We start from the raw sequence: 25235 nt of genomic DNA, 5'->3' as shown, positions 1-25235 counted from the left end.
CGTCGCAATGCATTTGCTAAAGGGGCTCCTAGTAGAAACATTTGACTTTAGAACCAAAAAGATTTTCCCTTGCTTTCAGTTAAGTAAAGAACAAATACTCAGACATAATCATCTCGACCTTTATTTCTCCAGGTCTGAACTGTGCAAGAGAAGATCAGACACACAACATCCTTTTTGCCAAACCTGCCATCAGCACAACGTAAAATACAAACCCTGTGTTTACAGAAGAAGACTTCCTCTTGAGAGCTTTACCTCTTCGCTCCCACACTGGTGAACCATGAATGATCCGACAGACTCTAGAGATACTACACATCAGCCCTCAAAGCCTCCTGTGAAACAACAACGACAAAAGCAAGCTATGTCAAACACACAAATCTTAGAATTATGCAATTTTCCTTTGACACCCAGTCTGTTGATATCAAAGAGACACTGCTTTATCAGAACAGGTTTCAGGTGAAATAGAAGGCCCAAGGAAAGACTGAAGGAGTGCACGGTGCAGTTGTTCCCGTTGAAGATAAAAAAAATACGAAAGTGTAAAGTGAAAAAATCAAGAAGTGATGTGGTGTAAATCTGATCCAGTGGTTTCTTGGGATGTTTTATGTTGAAAAAAGAATTTCCCTCTGTTCTCACTTACTGATTTTAAATGTTCAGTGTTTGTTTTCTGGATTTTCTGTTTTTATCATAATTGTTTCTGCATTATACATGTCTTTACAAAAGAATTGGTGTATTGATGAAATGAAAAAATGTAAATGGAGTATCGTACCGGCCACACATACAGTACATGCAAACACACAGACAGACAAACGAACCTTCTCTTTGTCCCGGTTTGTAAAACTTCAGAATCCTTAGAAGTAAAAATGCCTCAACTTAACGGCATGCACTTCCAATTTTGTTTATATAAATTGCTTGAATTAAATTAAATGCTGCATAATGAGGGTTATATTACAAAGGCTGAATATTACAAAAATATTTGCTATCTTTTATGTATATCTACCTGTAAAAAATATGTAAAAAACCAGAGGAAGAAGGAAATCTCTGTCATGGATATTTGTATAGTGCAGGGCAGTGTGAAGTTCAGTAAGGAGGGGGAAGATCTTGTCTGTCTTTTCTTAGATTTCCTAACTTCTGGTGAGTTCTGTTGAGGTCTTTTATCACTGCGTATGATGTAGCCAAAAATGAATACCTGTGTCCTAGGGTTGTGAACATTTCCACACCATAACAGGTGCTATGTAAACAGTGTTGGATCCTGCCCTGAGAGCAAACCGTGCATTTTTTTTGTTCGTTTTGTTTGTTTTTACCCACAACCTGCAGAAGCCCAAAGCTGCAGCCACTTGTAGCACAGCGAGGTTGAACCCGTTGACGGCAGCGGGGAGGGGAGCAGGGTTTTAGGCTCATTCCTCTAGAAGCCATTTGTTTCTCGAGTAAAACAATAAGCTATCTCTGTATATTGCCAAATTACTTGAAACAAACAGTAGGATATGCTGGCAGCCAAATCACAGCACATGCACACACATATATTGAACACACACATAGATAGAAGAAATAATACCAGGGATCTGTGTAAAGCTCTGCAGTTTTCTTGTCATGAGCTTGTGGGGCTTCTTATGCATATATAGAATCACTCAGGGGGGGAAAAGGGAGGCTTCCCATTTAAGTAACATCAAGTCACATTCTAATGGTATTTTAACATTTCTTGATAAAAACAGTAATGCTTTGTGTTTGTGAACTTGTAACCTGTGAACTTGCGGCCGTCGAGATGAAGAAGGAAGATAAACGTCAGGATTAAGACTTCACGCGGTCTGTTATTTTTGTTTTTGCTGTCATGGCTTTTTTTTTTTCCTTCCTCTTGTCGGACTCGTGACACACATACACACGATCCCGTCATGGACACGCCTGGTGCTCCTGCAGGTGACTTCCTGTATCTCCTGACTACATGTTAATGTGTGTGTTTATCTGTGGAGTTTATTTCTGTTGAATTAATCTAGAGGATGTGTAATCCCTCACTACCCCTCATGGTGCATACAGCACAGCCGACTGTATGCATGTATGTATTTATGCATTATGAATTGTGTGAAATGCATATATACTCGCTGTATGTCCTTATATACTCATGTAGTACTTGACCCTTGGATTTTGTGATAACTGAAGGTAAAGTTGAAGAAATAATGAACAACACCCGGTAGGAGGGAACACTGTTACCAGCGAATTTATTGTTGAACCAGATTTTGAAAATGGTGGCAAGCACCGTTGTTGTAGCATCTGGACACCCTGGTATCTCTTCTCTGTCTGGGGTAGCAACATGAAGTGTATGCCCTGCTGTGTATTATAGTGTACAGATGTGTGTATATCACTTTGAGGTCAAGGCAGAGGAGTGTGTGTGCATGGTTAGCCAGAATGATCTACCGTGCTATCTGAGGTTTAGTGCATGACCTAGCTGTACCCCTAGACCCTTCCAATGGTGCCGTCCTGCGACAGAAATTGTAATACACAGAGGAACCCTGTGTCTTCAGCACTCAAAAACACACACTTTCTTTTTTTCAAAATCAGGGCTTACTGAGCAACACTTGCAACATCCTCCCACATTAATGGGTTTATTATAACGAGTGTGTGTACGTCGAGACAGACACAGGGAAAACCTTCTTAACGGACGTTCCTCAACTTCACGCTTGTTTTATTCCACGTGGAGTACAGCAGGGTCACGTCCTGGTGCTCTCAATGGTCATAACTTTGATGTGGTTAAAGTGTCATCTGACAATGAGCTGGAATGTCCTACACACTTGTACTAAAATTTCAAGAGCATTTATCACGTCTTTTGGCAGGGGGAATCCTGAGCCATCACCTGAAATGCTAAGCATTTGAATTTCTAACTGTACTAACCATTAGGAGCGCTTTACTCCTCATGTGAAGAAGACTGACAAGGTAAATCCGGGGAACCCTGTAGTCCTTTCTATTTAAAGAGGGGTTATTGATCCTTGATGAACTGCAAATCTCCATCGCAGTGAGGAGTTCCTTACATTTTGTACATTCAGTGTAAAATGTTTTGGCTTTTTTGAGGAGATAGTTTACACTTAGTCATAGTGGAGCAGGCCTTCCACAGAACCACTCAGTGCTACTGCTCCATCCAGGCACAGATTATCTCCTCTGGTGCCCAACACAGACACATACACCCTCAGCACAACATGAGCAAATTTAAAGCTAAGAAAAGCAAAAAAAAAAAAAGTAATAGAAGAAACATACCACTAGATACCTTAATCACCTCTCAGACGTTTCCTTTTCATTTTCTTCTCTTGGACTTTTTCCATCCTTGTTTAGAGACCCGGGCCAGCTCCCCTCCATACGTCCTCTGAACTTTGCCCTTTATTAATCTTGCTTCTTCTCGACTTGATGTTAGTGGGTATTTTTCCTGTGTATTCCATTTTGAATTGTAATCTAGTTTGTATAAGAAATGGTGCGCATGTAAATAAAGCTTTGTGAGGCTCCACACCCTTTCCATGTCCGTGTCTTAAATGGTTTTATTGCTCTAAAAATATGAAAGTATTAGAGGTACATAAATTTCACGAGCGCTGTGGAAGCACAGGGCCGCTGTAAACAGCTCAGGAGAGGAATTTTCAGCCCAGCAAGGAAAATGTTACAGCTCCCGCCTGCCTTACATGTGATGTTAATTCACAAGTTATCCTGCCAAGTGTTTTCCAAAACAGTGTGTGTCTGAGTGCTTGTGCATGAACAAATTTAACCTCACACACCCTCCAGGACATAAATCCTTTTTCTCATTTCTGTCTGGAGGGATCTAAACAGCAAAACATCTCTGTGTTCCTCTCAAGTTCCTGGAAGTCCTCTTGCACAATGTTTGTTTAGTGTAAGGCTGCATTAAATGAGAACAGACGTACAGAAACCCTCTGATACCTGACACCGGGCCGGGTGCTTTTCCTCAATTGTTGTGAAACATAAAAGGGAGAGTGGGGTAACAGTCAGAGATAGGGGTCACTTACATGTCTGAAATTTCCTCCAGGCCTCTGTGCCAAGTATTAACACAGACCCTCCCTCCTGTTGAGAACAGCCAATAGACCCCTTCCCCCCCTATACCAGAGGCCAAGCCTGTTATCATAAAAAGAGTATTCCAGATTATCCTATACATTTAAGTGTGTGTTTCTATGTACGGATGAGTATCGTTCGGGTTAGCTGACAGGAGACTCGTCCATTAAGACTGCAGTATTTATGGGAACCTTAATTATTCTTTTTAATCATCTTAGAGAAAAATGAAAATGTGCTGTACCCCAGAACTGTCACTATATCACTAAAAACAGACAAAGCATGAAACAGATATATGACTTAATCACTACATCATTTATAAGTCAGGCCTACATCTTCACTTAAAGGTCCTATGTAGGCTGAACGGGTTGTTACGTAACTACTTTCTTGGTTGCCAATAACCGGTGGACTGACTTCTATGTAAAGGATTCAGGACTCCTGAGTCCCTCGCCTCCGTTCAGCTTGCCTAAAGCCAACAGTGACAGCTAAATGGAGTCCGCTAACGTCAACAAATTAAGCGAGTCCACACATGCTGTTCGTTCGTTATACATTCATGCCACGGCAGCCCGGAGATGGACCTAAAGTCAGCGGCAGTCTGGGACCAGAGACCTGGTGCTGGAGTTTATGCTGGCTGAGGGTCTGCAGGTGGCCGGACGCTGTGTGTAGTTGAGGAGGACTCTGTAGCATATGTGTTGTGGTAGTACAACAAAACCCATTTGCTGATAAAAATTCAAGAGGAAACACTGACGTGAAATATATTGTGGTTTAAGCTGGCTTATGTTTGCTAATGTCAGCTTGCTTGCTAATGGGGACAAATTTCTAGCTAGCTAATGTTGCAACTACTGGGCTTGTCTGGCTGGGAGCGTACCTATGTTCCCCAGGCCCTATGTTCCTCGCTTTGTATGTGACCGGGGACATAGGACCCTGGCAACATAGGACCCGTGGAACATAAGGATGACCCCGTCTGGCTGGCTCGTCATTTGCAAAGTACTTTATCATCCATGCAGCTTAGCTAAGTTACAGCTAGCTCACCGAAACGTAAACTGGCTGCGGCTCGGCTGCACAGATTGGATTTGCCATCACTTGTTTCATGGCTCTGGCTGATGGAGTGATTTTCAAACAGCAAGCTAGCATTGTTGTAAATACGACTGTAATTCATTTTACTGCATTATACCAACATGATGCCGACCAATTATTTTTAAGTTTTAGTTTTCGCTCGTGGCTACGGAGTGTGTGAGCATGCAGACGCAAACAACAGGATGATGACTGCAGTTCACTAACAGCCACCTGTGTCACTAACAAGAAGGGTTTCTGAAAGTTATACAGAGAACCATTAATAAAGCAGATGTTAGTAGTGGACATTGGCAATTGATCAGACCTAAAGGTGTAAACATCTTCAAGATATTGCATCATTCTGGCTGATAATGATCACCTGTTATCTTGAATTAATGCTACTTAATCAGCAGGGAAGAGACATAGCTATCATTTAGAACCCTGATATCATGTTGTGGTATTGTTCCTGGGGATTTGTTATTATCAATATGCAAAGAAAATAGATTAGTATTTCTGCATCAGAATCATATTCTGACAATGTAGAGAATTCTTTGAAATATAGAAATTAGACTAGCATGTAAAAGTGCTTCATTTGCATTCAGTTAAAACAAAAGAGAAATGTGCTGATAATATATCTATAGCTCATGACAGCAATGTCCAAATCTTGGACAGAGAGGACAGATGGTTTGAAAGAGAAGTAAAAGAAGCCATCTATGTAAAAGTGGAGAAACCATCGCTAAACAGAGGAGGAGGTCTGAGACACCACTTATCTCCAATTTACAATGCTGCCCTTTCATCCCTTCAGGAGATTCAACAATCTAACCTCAAAGAACAACTGTTCACAAATGGCCTCCTGTGACTCCAACGACTGTCGTTAAGACTCAATGGAGCACTAACGAAGTCGAAACCTACTGCCCACCAACGACTGTCACTCTAACGACGGGCGTGGGCATTTGGAGCACAAAGGGTTTCAGTGACATCATCGGCCTTGTGAGAGGTTAAATACCTGGATCTTACACCAGTTAGTTGGACCAGTCCCAGCCGGGTCCTGGTCCTGGACCAGTCCCAGCCTCGTCAGATGCGTACATGAACTGATGAAGCCTCTTGGATGAGAGGTGAAACGTCTTCCTAGACAAATAACCAAGTCCAGTTGTTTTTGACTGAAATTGCTTTGAGGATAACGATGACCTGGACAAATGAGAACATTCACAGGCTCTATAGCTCATGATTTCGGTATTTCCAAAATCCTGCCACTGCTAGATGATAATTAAAGTGATTTGATGTCACATTTTAAATGCTGAACAAGTACTTCGGTCTTTGTCTGAGTAAAAACCAGCCTGAAAGAGTTGTGAACCCCAAGCTGTGTCGTCATATACAGTATGGTACATTCATGACCACACTGTCATTGTTGCCAAACCCAGGACATGCATCAGGTACCTCCGGTCTACCAAAGTGGCCCTTTCATTTTGTACTCAAATTCTGTATATAAAAGAACCTGAAACAAACACAAAGTCCTTGCTATTTGCTTGGTATTTTCAAGCACTCTTTTAAGAAGAGGAGACATTTTAGAAAGGATTTTTAAAAAATCTACTGTGCTCTTTCAAGCATTGCCAAAGCTCAAGGTTGACTGTGAACTCCAAAATACTGCTTAATGACTGAGAGAGCAGAGCTCACCACAACTACAGATACCAAATCCACATTTTAATAGGAGTTCCCAGTCAGCTGGTCACCTGACTGGCTACATGTCTGGCCTGGCTGCAGCACACAGTCTGTGCGAGGTCACCGAGGTAACTGCCTGGCTGAACTTTGTTTTTTCTCGACTTATTTTAAAGCAACTATCCAGATTCAAGATTCAGTGATTTTTCATCCTTACCCTAGGGTGATGATGGCCATTATTTTTAGCTTTAAATTGACAGGAATTGGCTATCAAATGTTCACTTACATATTGTATAGACCATTCCAAAGTTACAGACTCACGTTGTTTCATACACAGATAGATAAGCACCAACCATTTCTGCTGGTTGCCTCGCCGGCTGGTTTCATGTCATGTCATAACTGACTGTGCCTGTTTGTTTGCCCGCTGCCTTCATCTCCACCCACATTTTGGTGTTTTATTCGCCTCTGCCTTGTTCCATGTCATGGGCTCCTACTTTGTAAATGTCACATTTGTTCTAATGCAGGTAGCAATTAACCTGTGTACTCACTGTATGCTACCAGAAATCAACTCATGGTTGATTTAACTGAGATGTGTTCATCATGGCCACAAGTGACTTGGCATACAGTGTACAGTTTAAGGTTGTGTTTGTGTGTGTATTTGTGGTTTACATTATATATTACATTATATATATTATCATTCCTCCACACTGTTAACCCATCAGGAACTAATCTCCAAGGTGTTGTGTGTGCATTATTACAGGTGTTTTCAGGTAACCTTGCATTTACCTGCGAGTATGCAGGCTCTGTGTCAGATTGGGATGTAATTCTACCTAAAAGGGAGTGGCACGGTGCTTTAAGTACATCCTTTGCGTGCCATGTGAGTCTTCCCAAAGACAAGTGTCTTTGTGTTTATTGTTTATAGCTTACAGTGTGGCATCATGAGTCAGCACTCCACGCAACATGCCTGCAGCTGACTCACACTTGAAACCCTTAAAACCATGAAGCAAGGACACTAGCAGGCCTCCATAGGCGTTCAATACATGATAGTGTTGTGTTTTCCAAACATTCACCCTCGTATGCTGTAGCAAATAAAGTTAATCAGACGTTATTGCCCCTTATGTGTTGTGTTGTTTCATTTGATTAGTCGCCTAAAGAAGCAATATCTGATAATTAGACTTAATTGATTTGTGATGTCCCGATTGTTAATTGTTGTTAATTAAATTGTGATTCAGAGATCTGGAATCAGGATAACGCTGTTCTGAGCTGTGGCTCATCAGGTGATGTATTATATAATGATATCCAGGAATGAGTCATAGTTTCATCCATAGTGACAGCTGCATTACCACAGAAGAAGACATCTGACAAGAGACAAAGTCCTAGTCGTATTTAGGGTACGCAAGTCAACGGAGAAATATTTAAAATACTTATTTTCTGAAACTTTGAGTTTTCACTAGTGTGTGGGTTGAAAATGTATCGACTGAAGTTGGCTTCTTGTAGGTATTAATATTGTGGTACATGACAGCCAATAATTAACAATCGCACTACAGTATATTGGTTGATATATTGTTATTATTGTTATTGCTAAAATATTGATATTGGTGTCAGTCTCCAGTAAATCCAGTATTGATAGGGCTCTAGTCTTTAGATGGTATTGGCTTGTTTAGAACTTTTTATGTTGCTGAATTAAGTAAAGTTGTTCCGCATTCAGATGTGTGTATCGTTCTGTTTTTGTCGACAGATCAAAAGTCATCACATATTAAAAATGGCAAACGCTGTCTGGACACAGCAAATTTAATCATAGGATACAGTAAAACTTTACCGTCCAATGAGGTGATATTTCACCCCCCTGACAGTTTATTAGAACATTCACACGCAACGAGTAACAGCAACACTAACAGGAAAAACAATCCACAAAACACATACGATTTAAAGGTTCCATTTGATTTTCAGGTTCATACTTGTATTTTGGGTTTCTATTAGAAGGTGTTTACATGCTTTAAAAGGGGTAGTTCAGCTTGTACATTTATTTTCTCAATATATTTCAGACCCGCTCCCAAAAAAGTCCAGCCTGCTCTGATTGGTCAGCGTTTCCGGGTCTTTCAAATCTGTGCTCTCAGCTTCTCTTCACGGTCATGGCAGCCAGTAAATGACTGTAATGGCACTTTCTACCTATAAATAGTCAGTTGGGTTCATCACAACCGTACAGAAGTCCTTTAAAGACACAGTGTCTGAATATGGGCTGTGTGTATTTCTCTGCAGATTGAGTGTTTTGATACTCACCTCCACCTGCTTTATAATCAAATAAGACATGGAAATCTCCTTTTTACAATATGGGACCTTTAAGAAAGTGTATTTAAAAATGAAGAAAGAAAAATTGGATTTTGTAGCTAGTGTACCATAATATTAAGCATCATAATATCTTGCAATATGTCCACCTCTTCTCCTTTCTCAAACCTCATGACCTATCCCAGTCCACTCACTGATATACCTCACCATACCAACAGGTAAGACCAACCTGAGTGTTGTTTGAACCATAACAAAAGCCTTAGGCATTAATAATTTTGCAATTTGAACAAGCAAGAAAACAGACAACTGCCAGAGCAGTCTAAAGGGTGAAGAGTCACTGTGGCTTCTGGCTTTCAGTGCTATTAGTCATAATGATAGGTTGGGCTACAAGTTGGTCCTGACATGGAGATAAAACAGCTAAATACAGAATCATATCTATCTATCTATCGTTAATCTCTATCTTTTATCTCTACATAAACGCGTGTGGAGACACACGATGCACAAATGCACTGACTGGCTAATGAGAAGTGAGTCATCAATATGTGGTGTGGGGTTCAAAGTGTAAACAAGATGGAGATGTGATGGATCTGTTGAGATATGGCCATTAGTGGGTTTCTCATCCCCCAGCACTGACACTGCCCCGTTGATGGATGTGGCAGGGCTTCTCTTAATCTCGATGGCTCGCCTGATCTCTGTACCTTATCTGAACCCCCCCTGCTCCACACACACAAACATGCACAAACACACATACTAATTGCTGCTCGCCACATGAGGACAAATCCAAGGAGGGGGGGCTGAGAACTGAGCAGTTGTAATTGATACTTCTGTGTCTGTGTGTGTGTGTTCGTGTGATAGCATGTGTGAGTGTGTGCATGCGCGCGCTAAGTGCTGCAGTGGAATGATGTCATCTCTGTAATGGCACACCGGCACAGAACGGTTGAGCATTGTCCCGCAGCACCTCCATTCACAGGCTGTGATCGGCGTCATCACGACAGATTATAGCTCAGACTCACAGCCTGTGGTGGAGAGACAGATCGTTTCACACTGCACACACACACACACACACACACACACACACACACACACACACACACACACACACACACACACACACACACAGATTTACACACTGCTTGCAGTAATGTGGAAACAATCTCTACGGAACAATTTATACCTACGTAATCACAGGTCTGTCAGTCCCTTCTCTTCCGTTTCCTTTTAAAATTCACAGTATGTGCATTCATATGGGCACATCACAAGTAGGCTACGAACTTGTGAGGATGTGATGCAGAGGTGAGGTGCAATGAAATGACAGAAATAGAGACATGAGAGGAAGAGGAAAGAAACACTTGGATTGATAGAAAGGTGAGTCAGAGGTGGCGACATGTTGAAACTGGAATATTTACATAATTATGATATCTAACATTAAAAGCGCTGTAGACAAACATGTACAATCACTGAGCCTTGTCTCCTATGTCCTCGCTGTACGTCATCAAAGTCCTTTGGCTGCTCCAAAGAACAAAATACTGGCAGCTCTTACAAGGACAGCAACATCACCTGGGTGTGTAGCATCATCCCCCTACCTTTCTTTCATCTTCCCTGACCTCTGAGATTCTCTTACGTTTACATTTGGCCCTCTTCTTATTGAGCTGTCCATATCAAAAGTCTCTGTCTTTCTTTTGATTGTGTTGTTTTGAAGGTTGTGAACTCTTTGCTATAATTGTGTGTTCTTGTGGTTTCTCTGTGTTTTGTGTTCTGTTGTTGTAAAAAATCCAAAGTATTTTAGTAAACTAACTTTCTAAACATAACACAACAGAGCTTCAATCAAATATATATTCAAAATAACGTCAACACACATTTGACTCAACCTTTGACAACTGAGCAAACTCTAAGCTAAAAGTGATTTGAATTGATCATTATTTTGGTATTTGAGGTTTTGAGAAAATCATTAAATTAAATAGTAAAATTACAGATGCAATTATCATTTTTTTATGTTATGTATTTTCTCCCTCTGGTCTCTTGTTTTATCTGGAACATGGTAAACAGAGAATTAACATCAAGAAGGATTAACAATAATAATATACTTGAGCATTTTGCATCGGCCTGAACAACGCCCCTTAACTGTGATATAATCACAACATACCACAGCCTAATGTTAGGTATTGCTCCATAAAATGGTCATCTAGTATGTTAATATGAAAGTTATAGACAATCTAAATACATTTGTATTAATAAATGATAATGTTCACAATAAAATACACCCTCCTGGGCCTCCATATCGAGGCTGTTACTATAAAAAAGTATTCACAAAAGTCACACAATAACACAAACCAACTAACTGATCGAGGCAGCAGCAGATCAGCAACTCCCGTGTTTGACAAGGTTCCTGCGGCTTTAGCTGCCTGTGAGAAAGGGCTTTCTAATGTCAAGGTAACGCGCATTTCTCAGACGTGATAATTCCTTAAATAGCCAAATGTTGCAGCAAATGGAACAACCTAAGTCATTTGAGAATATAAACGTAATACTCTTTTCCCCCTGCAGGCGAAAGTCTGAATGATGGACGTGTCTTGCCTAAGTAAGTTTTACTTTCATAAATTAGTTTTCGTAAAGGAAGCAATATCTCAAGTGTAGGTATAAATGGATGACGCTTTTACTGCAATTCACAACTCTCCTCATATTTCATCTTTTCTTTATCTTGTTTTGTTGAATCACTTACTGCCCCCCCCCCCCCCCCCTTGATATATGAAGGGGAAGAGGAAAAAATCCTTTCACTCAGCAGAGATGTTTGGAGGAAGGATGTGAAGAGAAAAGAAGTGGGAATGAAGCTGGAACAAGAGGAGGACAAGATGTTCAGAAGAAAACATAACAGCGGTAGAAGCTGATGGATGTTGTGTGCTCTTTCTTGTTATCCAACTTGGTAAAGCATCGCCATGGATTCAAAATGATTTTGTTGTTTCCGTCTCAATCGATGCAGGCTTTAACCATTGATGGGAATGAACTAAATAACCTCACACACCAGCAGTGCAGGAGTGGCGTGTTAGTAGTGAGGAAATCATTGTGTTGATTGATGCTTTTCATTTGTCACATTGATCTGTTTTGGACTTGTGAGGGCTTTGTTTGTGATGTAATCTTGAGTTATACATGATAAACCTATTTTGTTTTATTGTATCTGTTGAGTTAATCAGTAATATAACCAAATGCAAAATGCAAGAATGTATGACACGATACAATCTGATTAAAATATCTTTTCCCTCCCCCCGCTCTTTTTTCTCACCTTCCCTCCATCCATTCTCACACCTCTTTCCTTTATCATTCTCATGGTTTTTTCATTTCTCCACTGCCAACCCCACTTCTCCTCAATTACAGCCCCACACAGACAAAGAGGGAGGACGATGCTGGGTCGGATGCAGGGAGGGAGATGAGGTGGAATAATCACGCAGGAAACAGAAAAGCTGCCTGTCAAACCTTCATCTCCACCTACTTTATATCAAACCAGTGGATGTTGAGTTCATTTCTCACTCTCTTTCGCTCTCTCTCTCACCCACACACACACACACACACCTAGGCTGTGTTATTTCGCCATGTGAGGAGTCATCATGCTCAGCTTGCTCTCAATCCTGTTGCTGTATAAGCCCACTAACCCCCATCGTGCTCCCATCCCCCACCACCCTCTGGGTTGAAAGCATTACTTCCCACTGTAGCATGTGGCCGCATGTGACTGCATTACATGTGTATGCACTGGGTCATAGGGCACAATAAACTATACTGTACTCTACCAAGCTGCCTTTTCAGGGTGGAGGATTCTTAATGAAAAGCCACTTTATGGAACAGCTGAAGACAGTGAGAAATGTGTCATACTGTATAGGCGCGCAAACATGTCTTGCATCATCCACCACTGACCTACATGGAAATGTGTTATCTTGTTGAGTGTGCGTTCATTACATGACTAACCCATGTTCCTGTGAATGTAACACGATACTGCTTTCCTCGATGGTTCAGCCTCAATCCACTATCCAAGAATATATACAGTATATTTAGATAAAGGCAGAGCTGTGATGATAAGTGTTAAACTTCATTAGGTGCTTGGCGATTCATGTAGTAGACACATGACACAAGGAGTGGTTATCTTGATGTTTTGGTAAAGTTGTCGTCTCCTAACAGTTCTGTGATTATGTTATCTGTCAAATAGTCATATTTTGAATTTTAGAAAAATTTAATTCTCTCAACAAAAGTTGTCACATTTCTGTCAACTGCATTGTCTTGTTAGGTTGGACCACTAGGGGTCGCCCAAAACATTTTTAAAAGGTCCCATATTGTAAAAGTAAAATTTCCTTTTTATTATAAAGCAGATTGAAGTGTAAATACAGTGAAAGAATCAAACGATAGCACCAATATAGTCATTCCTCGGCTGCAATGACGGTGCAGAGACACAGAGAGTGCAGATGTGAAAGACCCAGAAACATCGACCAATCAGAGCAGACTGGGCTTTTTCGGGTGGAGGACTTAGGGCGTACTCACACTGTCCATTCGTACTGTTCCCTGTGCTTTAGGGTGATTGTCCCCCCTCCAACGGCACGAATGCGTTTTGCTTATATGTGTATACGTACATGTTAGAAACCCAAAATACAAGTATGAACCTGAAAATGATAATCATATGTCCCCTTTAAAACCGACTCCCTCCCCGGGGTGCGCGGACCTCTAAGGGTCCCCAAAACCCAAATTAACTGTGTCAGCAGTGGTTGATTTGTGTGCACTGTGCCCTGTACTTGGCTGCAATAGGTGCCCAACAATAAATTTAACCCCAGAGCTCCCGAACTAGTTAATCCGGCCATGCACACGTTTTTTGGTTGTTGTTTTTGTTTTGTTTTTACAATAAAGCATGTTAAACTGAACTGAATTAGAGAGCACTCACACTGTCCATCCCTACCGGGCCCAAGCACGTTTCACGGCTAAAGTCTAGTTCGTTTGACCAGTGTGAGTGCAAGCGTACCGCGCCTAGGAGCGGTATGCTTGCCGATCACGGCCCGTTTGGGAGAGGTGGGCCGTGTGCGCACGTGTACAATCACGAGGCTTGCGGCGGTTTTGACGTCATTTTATGTGCTCCTGTTCGAACATAGAAAAAAGAAAGACGGACCATGTGCGGACATTTAAAACAATGGCGGCGAAAGGTTCACGTTGGTGTGATGCGGAGGTGGAGTGTTTACTGCAGATTTGGTCGATGAAAATATTCAAAAACAGTCGACAAGACGCACAAAAACTCTGAGGTCAATGGAAAGATTTGTAAACAAAGCGACACAACACGATGACGTCAATCAATGCCTGTGACGTGTTACGGCGTGATGACGTATAGGCAGGCAAGAAGCATTCGCGCGAGGCCCCGGTAGTGTTAGTACAAACGGGCCTGGCCCGCGGGGGGAGAGGGAGGGGGGACAAGTACCCTAAAGCACAGGGCACTGTACGGACGGACAGTGTGAGTGTGAGAAGTGTTTTATTCTGTATTAAAGACTACAAAGGATGTTATAACAAATGACTTCAAACAGTAGATATTTTTTTACAATAATATAAATATCAGTTCGAATAACTCTTAGTAATCGCATGATGATAAGCAATTTTAACATACAATATTAAATTGCTGCGGCAAGTATGTTACTATATTATTTAATGTTTGGTTGCTATTGTTGTTGTACTTTTAAAATTGATGTGCTGGGTCACCATTATAATGATTTATAGATGGGTGGATTGGTGCAGTCAGTGTAGACCCTCATCCACCCCCATCCTACACACACACACACACACAAACACACACAGAGACAGACACACACATACACACACACACACACACAATGTCAAGGTCACTGTGTTTCACATCCATATATCTTCCCTGCTCTGGCCTAAATGGAGGGTAGGATACACACAAAGAGAGTCAAAAGTATTGCTTTGGGTGTTAGTTCGCTAGCACATATACGAAAAGTATTGCTTTGGGCATCCGAGTGTGTGCGTGTGCATATACATGTATAACCGTGCATTCATTTGTGGCTGTGTGCGTTGGAGAGAATTATGACCAGCACTCACCCTTAAAACCACCAGGGAAAGCACATACACAGCTTCATTACTCCCTTTCTCCATTTTCCCTCCCTTCCTCCCTCCCATCCGTCCTGTTTCCTCCACACGTTAAGTAATAGTGGTGACGGTGTGTTGGCTGGCGAGACAAAGAGGTGCAGATCTACCGTAAAGAATGAGCCAGTAAAGAAAATACATCCGCTTCAAATAAGACATTAATCACACTAAATTCTTATTTATCAGTTATAGATTTTTCAAATATTTCCAAATTGTCCAAGGAACAGTACTCCTACATGAGTAGGAATGTGCACCAACAGGCTAACGCTAACACACCACATGTGACCAGTGACCACTAATGACTTTAATTTTGAATCCTTATGTCTCTTTGTCTTCATATGTATGGCAGAATGCACACACGTGTTTATGTGTGTTATGTTTACGAGACAGAGAATAATATTCCAACCCCTATCTTAAAGGCCTCTTTCTCATCTGTGTTACATGTGTGTTGATGAGTGTGTACTCTGGCTTTGAAATGTACATCTGTGTGTTTATATGTTTGTGTGTAAAATAAAACTTGTGGCTTCACTCTGACTTTGTTTATTGAGACTGCAGAACCCGCATGAGAGCAAAATATGCAGTATTTATGAATGAATTAAGATGTCTTCCATTAAGAGATCTTAATAAATTGTTAACTTATTTAATGTTTGATTATTTTAGTTTGTTTGTGTGTGCAGTGTGCATGCAAGATCTAGACACAGAAATGTCAGTCAGCGATGGCAGGATATTGAAAAAAAGAGAAGAACAGCAGGAAGAAACACAGGGAGATAAAGAAATGTTAGATGACCAGTTATCACCACAGGGTCGTTCACAGGCAAATATCACCCAAGAGGGATGAATGGATCCTCAAGGTGGAACAAAGCAGATCAGGTCTGGGGGAGGGGTGACAGCAGGACGAGAAGACCCCACTGATGATGGTGATATAGAGTGTGTGGCAGTTAATATAGTGCAGGTTATTATAGAGCTCCATAAATGGTCTGCATGTCTTGCTACAGAGACGTATTTACTGGATGTTATAAAATGTGGTTTGTATTCCCCACATGTGGTTTAGATGGGAATGCTCAGTATGAGCAACTATGTCCTGCATTATTTTTTCCTGTTTTTTGTTCCAGTTGGCCCAGCCTTTCTGTGCGTGTCTGCAAGTACAGCAGGGGTCAAAGGGGATGTTTTCCCATGTGATCATAAGATAAACGATGTGACACCCTCCTGTCAGCATGCACCAGTACACTTTGAAAGACAACTCCATATTGGAATTTGTCCATTTGTTGCCCTAAGTCTTATATGCACCTATGTACCTAATATTTTTCCACTCCATTCCACAGCAACAGTGGCCAAACATGCACGCTGCAGCTCAAAGACAGATTTCCAGAACATTGTGTAACTGTGACACTTGCTTCTCTTATATTTAAGTGTGCTCTAAAAATACAGTTCCCTAATTGCAATCCTTTTCTTATTGTGCTTTTCTTTTTCTTACAGTAGAGAGATGTCCAAAGCACAAACAAATGGCTTGTCGACCAAAGTAAAATACCAGATTAGCCTTTTTTTTTACTCATTGTTTAGCGTCCTGTAGACCCCACCGCATACAACCCAGAGAGGCCTGTCTCCCTGGTTTCACCTTTTATAAACCATCTGTTATAAAATATCCCAACAATAATATTTTTACCCTCTGCTGCAGTCATGCACTACTTCAAATAAACCGTTTAAACATGTTCAAATTGCTACTCAAGGGGATTGCATGAAGTCTTCCACTGGCTACATTACTTTTGTCTTAGACCCCAAACAAAAGTGTAATTTTCTGCCGTAAAATTCTGAAACATGTCATCATTTCAAATTCACGTTTTTACTTTTCATCAAATTAGGAAAAGATGATCTATAATAAGTGGGATTATGAAAGCTAACACTATTTCTTATTTTCTTTGAGCAATTGTAGCATTGGTTACATAACATAAATGAGCAAAAGGTATTCAAGTAAAAGGATGAGGTCATTCATTGTCACACATATGCAAAAAGACACACAAATGCACAAAAGCCTGAAAAAAATCTGTAAAAGAGCGAGGCGAGCGCCGATGGCCTTCACCAGCCCTCGTGTGTGCTTGTTGAGAAAAGCCTATTGTGGGAGCGCCGAACACAGACCTCGATCCTTTAAACAGAATTTTTTTTTTAAAAGCCTAGCAATATAAGGAGGGAGCAAATGTCTGACACAAGACAAAACACATGTGCATTAGCATTTCAGAATTTCAGCAATCACCCTCGCAAACAGAATGAAACTGCCTGCTAGGTAGAGAGTCGGTGAATGCGTGTGTTTGAAGGTGACGGCCTGGGTTAAAAGTGCTGCGAGGTCCAATGCAGGGGAGGAACGCGGCGAAACACACATGTCAGCACCCAAACACCTGCATATCTATTCATAGAAACAGACATAAGCTCCATCAAGATAGGGGTTAGTCGCCTGCATTTTGATTAGCATACAAAATGAGATGGACATGCCTCAGTGGGATCTGTCAGGGTGATGGCAATCTCAGGGGAAAACAAAAACCAGCTTCTCTCTGGTCCTACATGTCAGTTTAACATTTTAGGAAATACGCTTATTTGCTTTCTTGCCAAAAGTTTGATGACAAGATTGATACCAATCTCCCATAAATATGAGGTGGTTAGCGTAGTGTAGTATTAACACTGAAACAAGGTCAAACAGCTGGCCTGAGTCTGAAGAAATAATGTGTCACAAAACCCCCAGTTTAGCTTGCTGACCACTAACCACAGATGTGCTCACTTGACTTGTCCTCTTCTTACTGTCTTTTTTATCTGACTCATAGGCAATACTGAGTACTTAGGACAACTTTTATGTTTTTATAGAATTAAAACTTTAGATTTTTATCTCATGGTGTCTCATGCTGCACTGTGCGCCTGCATGCCCATATGTTCAAGTGTTTGCGTGTCTTCTCTATGTCCTGATAAGTCTCTCAAAAAACGTATCTGTGCGTAACATGAGTGTGTGAGTGCGTGCAAGAGTTTTTATTTTCCATGCACACAATAAAGATGAGCGATAAGACGCCAACTGTCTGCGTGGCATATCTGTTTTATTTGACTGTCTGTGTACAGTGACTGTAAACTCCTAGTCCTAAAAGACAGCAGGAGACTCTGGTTTTCTGCCTCTGAATGAACAGGCTGGATGCTTTAATCTAGGGTGATATGGCCATCCCGATATAGGAATATAGAAACATAATTGTGTATCAGGATATCTTAATATATGATTTCATCACAATACTAATTCCGTTTAAATATGCTAAATTATCAATTTGAAGTATCCCCCTGCTTCAGTCTCATGAATGTGGACAGGCTGACATTTACAAACAAAGTAAAAACTGCCAACGAAAATGATCACATGGATAAAATGACAGCTCAAGATTAAGCGACTCTTATATTTAATTTTGCCTTTCCCTCCCTAATAAAACTGACAGCCAGCACTGATAAAGTGAAAAACAAATGTGCTTATCAAGTAAGAAAAGTTACTGTGGCATCTTTTTATCTCCACAAAATGTGCAAAATACACACTGTTCTGTCCTGTCCTTCCTGTATGAGACAGCCCTCCTTATTACCTTCTTCCTTTGAAGAACCTAATTTATCTTAGATTTTCTGACTAAGCACAAAAGCTGAATCTGTAATGTTGCACAAGCAACAGTGCTGAAAAGTTAGGAGTTGGATGTTTTTCGTGTCAGAGCCCACGCACTCACTGCTCATTCCTGTCATGTTCTAACGTCATCCTGCTGGCTCATTAAAACTTGACTCTGGTGGTTACTTGCATCACTGCTGGAAGGACTGACCAAAGAGCTAGAAAAAGGCTACATGTTAAAAAAAGAGAGAAAGGAATAACCTCTGGCCCATCAGGAGTGCTACGGCCTTATGAGTCAACGGTCAAAACAGTAAACCACAAGTGAGCCCCATATGCTCATATGAAAGGAAAAATATATTAAACGTCATAAGATTTTTTCAATTTTTCTAAACAGCAATATCTCAAATGGTGGATACAGAATGCATTGTAATGGAGATCTTGAAAAATCAAATAAGTGATTTTTTTTTGTGTGTCAAACTTGTATTTCCAAGGTCAACAATGATCTGTGATGCACAAGATATCAAATGCTTTTAAATTATGTTTACTGTTTGTCATATTTTGGATTGGAAGTCTTCAATTTCTATCTTATGTGTTCTTGAAATATATTGAAAGGAAGTATGACATGGTGGACATGTAATATATAATTGCTAATTATGAAGTATAATTGCCAACCGTGACAGCAATGCTGTTTTGTGTGTCTGTGTGTGTCATAATGGCAAAATGTGGTCCTTGAGACACGAAGGAAAGTTTAGAGTATTTTTGTTTATATGTTTATATGTCTGTGTTGTAACCGTGCAATATACAGTCATGTGACTTTACACGTGTGTTGTTGAGATCTGTACCTGATGTCTGTACCAAAATTTACCAGCTTCAGCTTCTCATATTAAAGGATGTGCTGTTTTTTTTGGACTGTCCAGACAAAAAATATATTTATATATATATATATATATACTGTGTGTATGTATATCTATTATATTTAAAATTAAAGATTTTTTTCTTACATCTAAAAAAACTAAGCAATCAATTGACTAATTAAGAAAATAGTTGGTAGATTAATGAATGATGTAAATAATAAACAATTGCATCTCTGTAAAAACAGAGAGATGAAGTGTGTTTTTTTGGGGGGGGAGGTGAAGGACAAAAAGACGCAATACTGTGGCAAAAACAGGTCAAAGAAAGGAATAATACTGAGGGACAGATGGTGAGAAGAAAAGATATCACTCTTCAGGGGTCAAACCAGGACTGAATGGCGACTGGGAGACGGTAAAAAAGCCCCTGTCCTGCGATTCGAGTGCTTTCTGTCAGTCTAAGCTCCTGGCCAGAGATGGAGCTGGTTGCCAAGGAGACACACCACCTTCAAGCAGGACGATGGCTCTCACAAATCAAACCGTTCATTCATGTGACGTGAGCAGCACCGATAACAGTGACGTGAGTGTACTGTGAGCTTGTGTGCCTGGGACTGTGTAGCTCCTGGTGAGAGGAGCTCCATCTTGCCACCTTGTGTTTTTTCCTCTTTGGCAATGCTCTTGATCTGGCTCCACAGGTTATCGCAAACATATAGACTCTGCCTACAAAAGAGTCCACTGCTTAGCATGTTAGTGCCAACTGTCCTGGCAGTATGTTTCCCCCTCCCTTAGTGACAATGAAATCACAGGGACCATCTTCCTCCTCCCATTGGCTGGTAAGCTCCATGGTGATGTCCTGTGATTGGGCATGCCCAGCCTGCACTCTCGGCCAATCAGGTTCACTGTATCCAAGAGACTGAAGCATGTAAGGCTATTTAAATCCAACCAGAGACTCACAAGATTGTTCAGATGTATATTTCACAGTGCAAAAAAATAAAAAGCTAGTGGGGGAAAGGTTTACGAGTGGACGAATGTGCAAATCCAGACAGACCTGATTGGTGTTTAAAGTGGTCGTCCCACCTAGACGGGTTAAAGAGACATAGAGCGAAGCGTGAGTTGAATGAATGAACTTCTGCATCATGTACTCCTCCTGAACCTTGAGTTTATCTATGAATATCGATCAAATTCTACTTCTTCTGCTTCGCATTGATGCTTGAGTTAGTGAAGCATGAAGAGAGCAAGGACGGCACAGTTCGAATCAAATGGACAGAGGAAGTGTAAGCTGGAGGTCTTTTCTCCCGTACAACTGTGTGTCAGGGGGGCAGTCAGCCTATGGGTCTTTCGTGGTGTAGCCGGAGCAGGACTGTTGCAACAAAGACCAACTTGCAGTGGACCACAACTAGACTGTCGCTGACGAACACAGCGTAAGTCTGCGGCCATTTTGAGTCCACTCGTTTTTTGATGCGTCATACTTTCTGTGACGACAAAATGGTGGACAAAATCTGAATGTCGGGCTGTCAACGAAAAAATCTTTTTTAAAATAAAATGTTACGATTTTGCTGAAAGTGAATATCTAACATTTTCATATTGGAGTAGATTTTGTGTACAGTATCTTGCTAATATGAGAGATTCTAATTTACTACTACTACTACTTTTCTCTGTAAGATATAGTTTGTTGAATTAGGTCAATAATTATGTAACTTTCAATACAATATAAATATAAAGTTATAAATAAAGGCTACTTGTCTTTTAAACTAGTATATTGCTTTTATTTAGCTTTCACTTATTTTCCTATACATGTCGTCTTGTGTCACAGAGAACGCAAATGTCAATAGAACAGGCTATCTGGCTTATACTATTACAGGATTAGAGAGAAATGACCCATGTGTCTTTCACATGAAAGAGAGGAGAGGTGAAAGTAGGTTAGAGCTACGACCGCCACTCAATTACGGTTTTACCCTGATAACAAGAGAACTACAATGACTGAAGTGGTCTGAATGCTAGAAAGTAGTAGAAAAATAACAGTATTTTGTGCGCTTAATGAACCTAGAAGTGAAAAACGTACAGTATATGATATGACGCACCCTATTTTCTCAGTTTATCAAATAATAAACCATTTTTAAATAATTTCAGTCAGTGGAGTTGTTGCTTCTTTCTATGCTGTGATACTGATTTGTGACTTTTGTTAACCTGGATTATTAGTGTTTACCACATATCCATCTACTGAAACCTGTACAAGTTTGTCTTTGATTTTTTTAAATGCACAACATCATATTGCTGCTGCCATGACAGAGAAATATGAAATAAAAAAGTATATATATTTCTCTGTTTGCCCCATTATTTCTTTCCAAAAACAATTGTAAAAGATTGTGTTATGATGTATTTATATGATCATCATCAGAAGTTATTACCAAGAAACTTTCCCAGTATAAATTCATAAAGTCTCATATAAAAAAATATCCAGTCAAACATGTGTTAATCTTTATTTGTTGTACATTGGTGTTTTTTGTTTAATTCATGAGTGTAGGAGGTACATTATAATGCGTAATTCAAGATTTTGTTGTACTTTTCACATCGACTTAAATTAAGGCAAAATGAATTGTTCATGTTTTTTTATTGCCCAGGATTAGTCAAGGATTGAAAATATTATTGAACGCAAAATAAATTTAAGAGTATATTAATTAAGACGGTCAAATAATGTCTCATGGGAAACTTGGACGTTTAACCTAGTCCCTGCAGTTACTATTTGAACTCTATGAATCTTTAAGGACCACTATGGAAACAACTCCTTATCGTCTCACAAAACCTCCACAAAAAACTTTAGATACCCCCTTATTTCTCCTGCGAAATATTCCTCTATCTAAGCTGTCCATTGTATAGAGGGCCTGTATGGAAGCCCAAAATATCTCACAATATTGACTTAATATCTCAAAATAATGACAAAGTATCTCAAAATAATGACAAAGTATCTCAAAATAGTGACTTAGTATCTCAAAATAGTGACTTAGTATCTCAAAATAATGACAAAGTATCTCAAAATATTGACTTGGTTTCTCAAAATAATGACAAAGTATCTCAAAATATTGACTTAGTATCTCACAATAATGACAAAGTATCTCAAAATAGTGACTTAGTATCTCAAAATAGTGACTTAGTATCTCACAATAATGACAAAGTATCTCAAAATAGTGACTTAGTATCTCAAAATAGTGACTTAGTATCTCAAAATAATGACAAATTATCTCAAAATAATGACTTAGTTTCTCAAAATAATGACAAAGTATCTCAAAATAATGACTTAGTTTCTCAAAATAATGACAAAGTATCTCAAAATAGTGACTTAGTTTCTCAAAATAATGACAAAGTATCTCAAAATAGTGACTTAGTATCTCAAAATAATGACAAATTATCTCAAAATAATGACTTAGTTTCTCAAAATAATGACAAAGTATCTCAAAATAGTGACTTAGTATCTCAAAATAATGACAAATTATCTCAAAATAATGACTTAGTTTCTCAAAATAATGAGAAAGTATCTCAAAATATTGACTTAGTATCTCACAATAATGACAAAGTATCTCAAAATAGTGACTTAGTATCTCACAATAATGACAAAGTATCTCAAAATAGTGACTTAGTATCTCAAAATAATGACAAAGTATCTCAAAATAGTGACTTAGTATCTCAAAATAGTGACTTAGTATCTCAAAATAATGACAAATTATCTCAAAATAATGACTTAGTTTCTCAAAATAATGATAACGTATCTCAAAATATTGACTTAGTATCTCAAAATAATGACAAAGTATCTCAAAATGAGAAAGTATCTCAAAATAGTGACTTAGTATCTCAAAATAATGACAAAGTATCTCAAAATGAGAAAGTATCTCAAAATATTGACTTAGTATCTCAAAATAATGAGAAAGTATCTCAAAATAATGACTTAGTTTCTCAAAATAATGAGAAAGTATCTCAAAATAATGACTTAGTTTCTCAAAATAATGAGAAAGTATCTCAAAATATTGACTTAGTATCTCAAAATAATGAGAAAGTATCTCAATATAATTAGAAAGTATCTCAAAATAATGACTTCATTTCTCAAAATGTGATGAAGTATGTCAAAATAATGACTTTGTTTCTCAAAATAATGATGAAGTATCTCAAAATATTGACTTAGTATCTCAAAATAATGACAAAGTATCTCAAAATAATGAGAAAGTATCTTAAAATAATGACTTAGTATCTCAAAATAATGACAAAGTATCTCAAAATAATGAGAAAGTATCTTAAAATAATGACTTAGTATCTCAAAATAATGACAGAGTATCTCAAAATAATGTTGAAGTATCTCAAAATAATGATGAAGTATCTCAAAATAATGAGAAAGTATCTCAAAATAATGACGAAGTATCTCATAAAAAATGAGAAAGTATCTCAAAATAATGAAGTATCTCTAAATAATGATGAAGTATCTCAAAATAATGACTTTGTATCTTAAAATAATGATGAAGTATCTCAAAATAATGAGAAAGTATCTCAAAATAATGAAGTATCTCTAAATAATGATGAAGTATCTCAAAATAATGACTTAGTATCTCAAAATAATGATGAAGTATCTCAAAATAATGAGAAAGTATCTCAAAATATTGATGAAGTATCTCAAAATAATGACAAAGTATCTCAAAATAATGATGAAGTATCTCAAAATAATGACTTAGTATCTCAAAATAATGAGAAAGTATCTCAAAATAATGAGAAAGTATCTTAAAGTAGTGACTTAGTATCTCAAAATAATGATGAAGTATCTCAAAATAATGAGAAAGTATCTCAAAATAGTGACCTAGTATCTCAAAATAATGATGAAGTATCTCAAAATAATGATGAAGTATCTCAAAATAATGATGAAGTATCTCAAAATAATGATGAAGTATCTCAAAATAATGAGAAAGTATCTCAAAATAATGAGAAAGTATCTTAAAGTAGTGACTTAGTATCTCAAAATAATGATGAAGTATCTCAAAATAATGATGCAGTATCTCAAAATAATGATGCAGTATCTCAAAATAATGATGCAGTATCTCAAAATAATGATGCAGTATCTCAAAATAATGACTTAGTATCTCAAAATAATGATGAAGTATCTCAAAATAATGATGAAGTATCTCAAAATAATGATGAAGTATCTCAAAATAATGACTTAGTATCTCAAAATAATGAGAAAGTATCTTAAAGTAGTGACTTAGTATCTCAAAATAATGATGAAGTATCTCAAAATAATGATGCAGTATCTCAAAATAATGAGAAAGTATCTCAAAATAATGATGAAGTATCTCAAAATAATGACAAAGTATCTCAAAATATTGATGAAGTATCTCAAAATAATGAGAAAGTATCTTAAAATAATGAGAAAGTATCTTAAAATAATGAAAAAGTATCTTAAAAGAATGAGAACGTATCTTAAAATAGTGACTTAGTATGAGGACTATTAGTATAGTCGACACTTTTCCTGGAAATAAACCAATTGTTGGCTTACTTACATTTGTCCGCGTGAAGCTGCAGTTTGCATCATGGACAACTGGTAAACGCGCGTCAACGAATCGCGCGAGACCTAAGTGAAGCTCGTGCACGCGTCTTCCTCGGGC

The 25235-nt window shown here is 38.9% G+C and overlaps 1 protein-coding gene across 2 annotated transcripts in view; it reads left to right on the top strand.

The window, feature by feature from the left end:
• foxo3b (forkhead box O3b) overlaps positions 1 to 3481 on the top strand; it is a 50102-nt gene extending 46621 nt beyond the window's left edge. For both annotated transcript variants that reach the window (XM_083934013.1, XM_083934014.1), the window contains exon 4: positions 133 to 3481. The gene's annotated coding sequence lies outside the window, so the exon portion shown is untranslated. The remainder of the gene's footprint in view (positions 1 to 132) is intronic.
• The last annotated feature ends 21754 nt before the right edge of the window (positions 3482 to 25235 follow it).

This window comes from Echiichthys vipera (assembly GCF_963691815.1).
Source record: "Echiichthys vipera genome assembly, chromosome: 19".
NCBI lineage: Eukaryota > Metazoa > Chordata > Actinopteri > Perciformes > Trachinidae > Echiichthys > Echiichthys vipera.
This window is presented reverse-complemented; position numbering and strand designations above follow the sequence as displayed.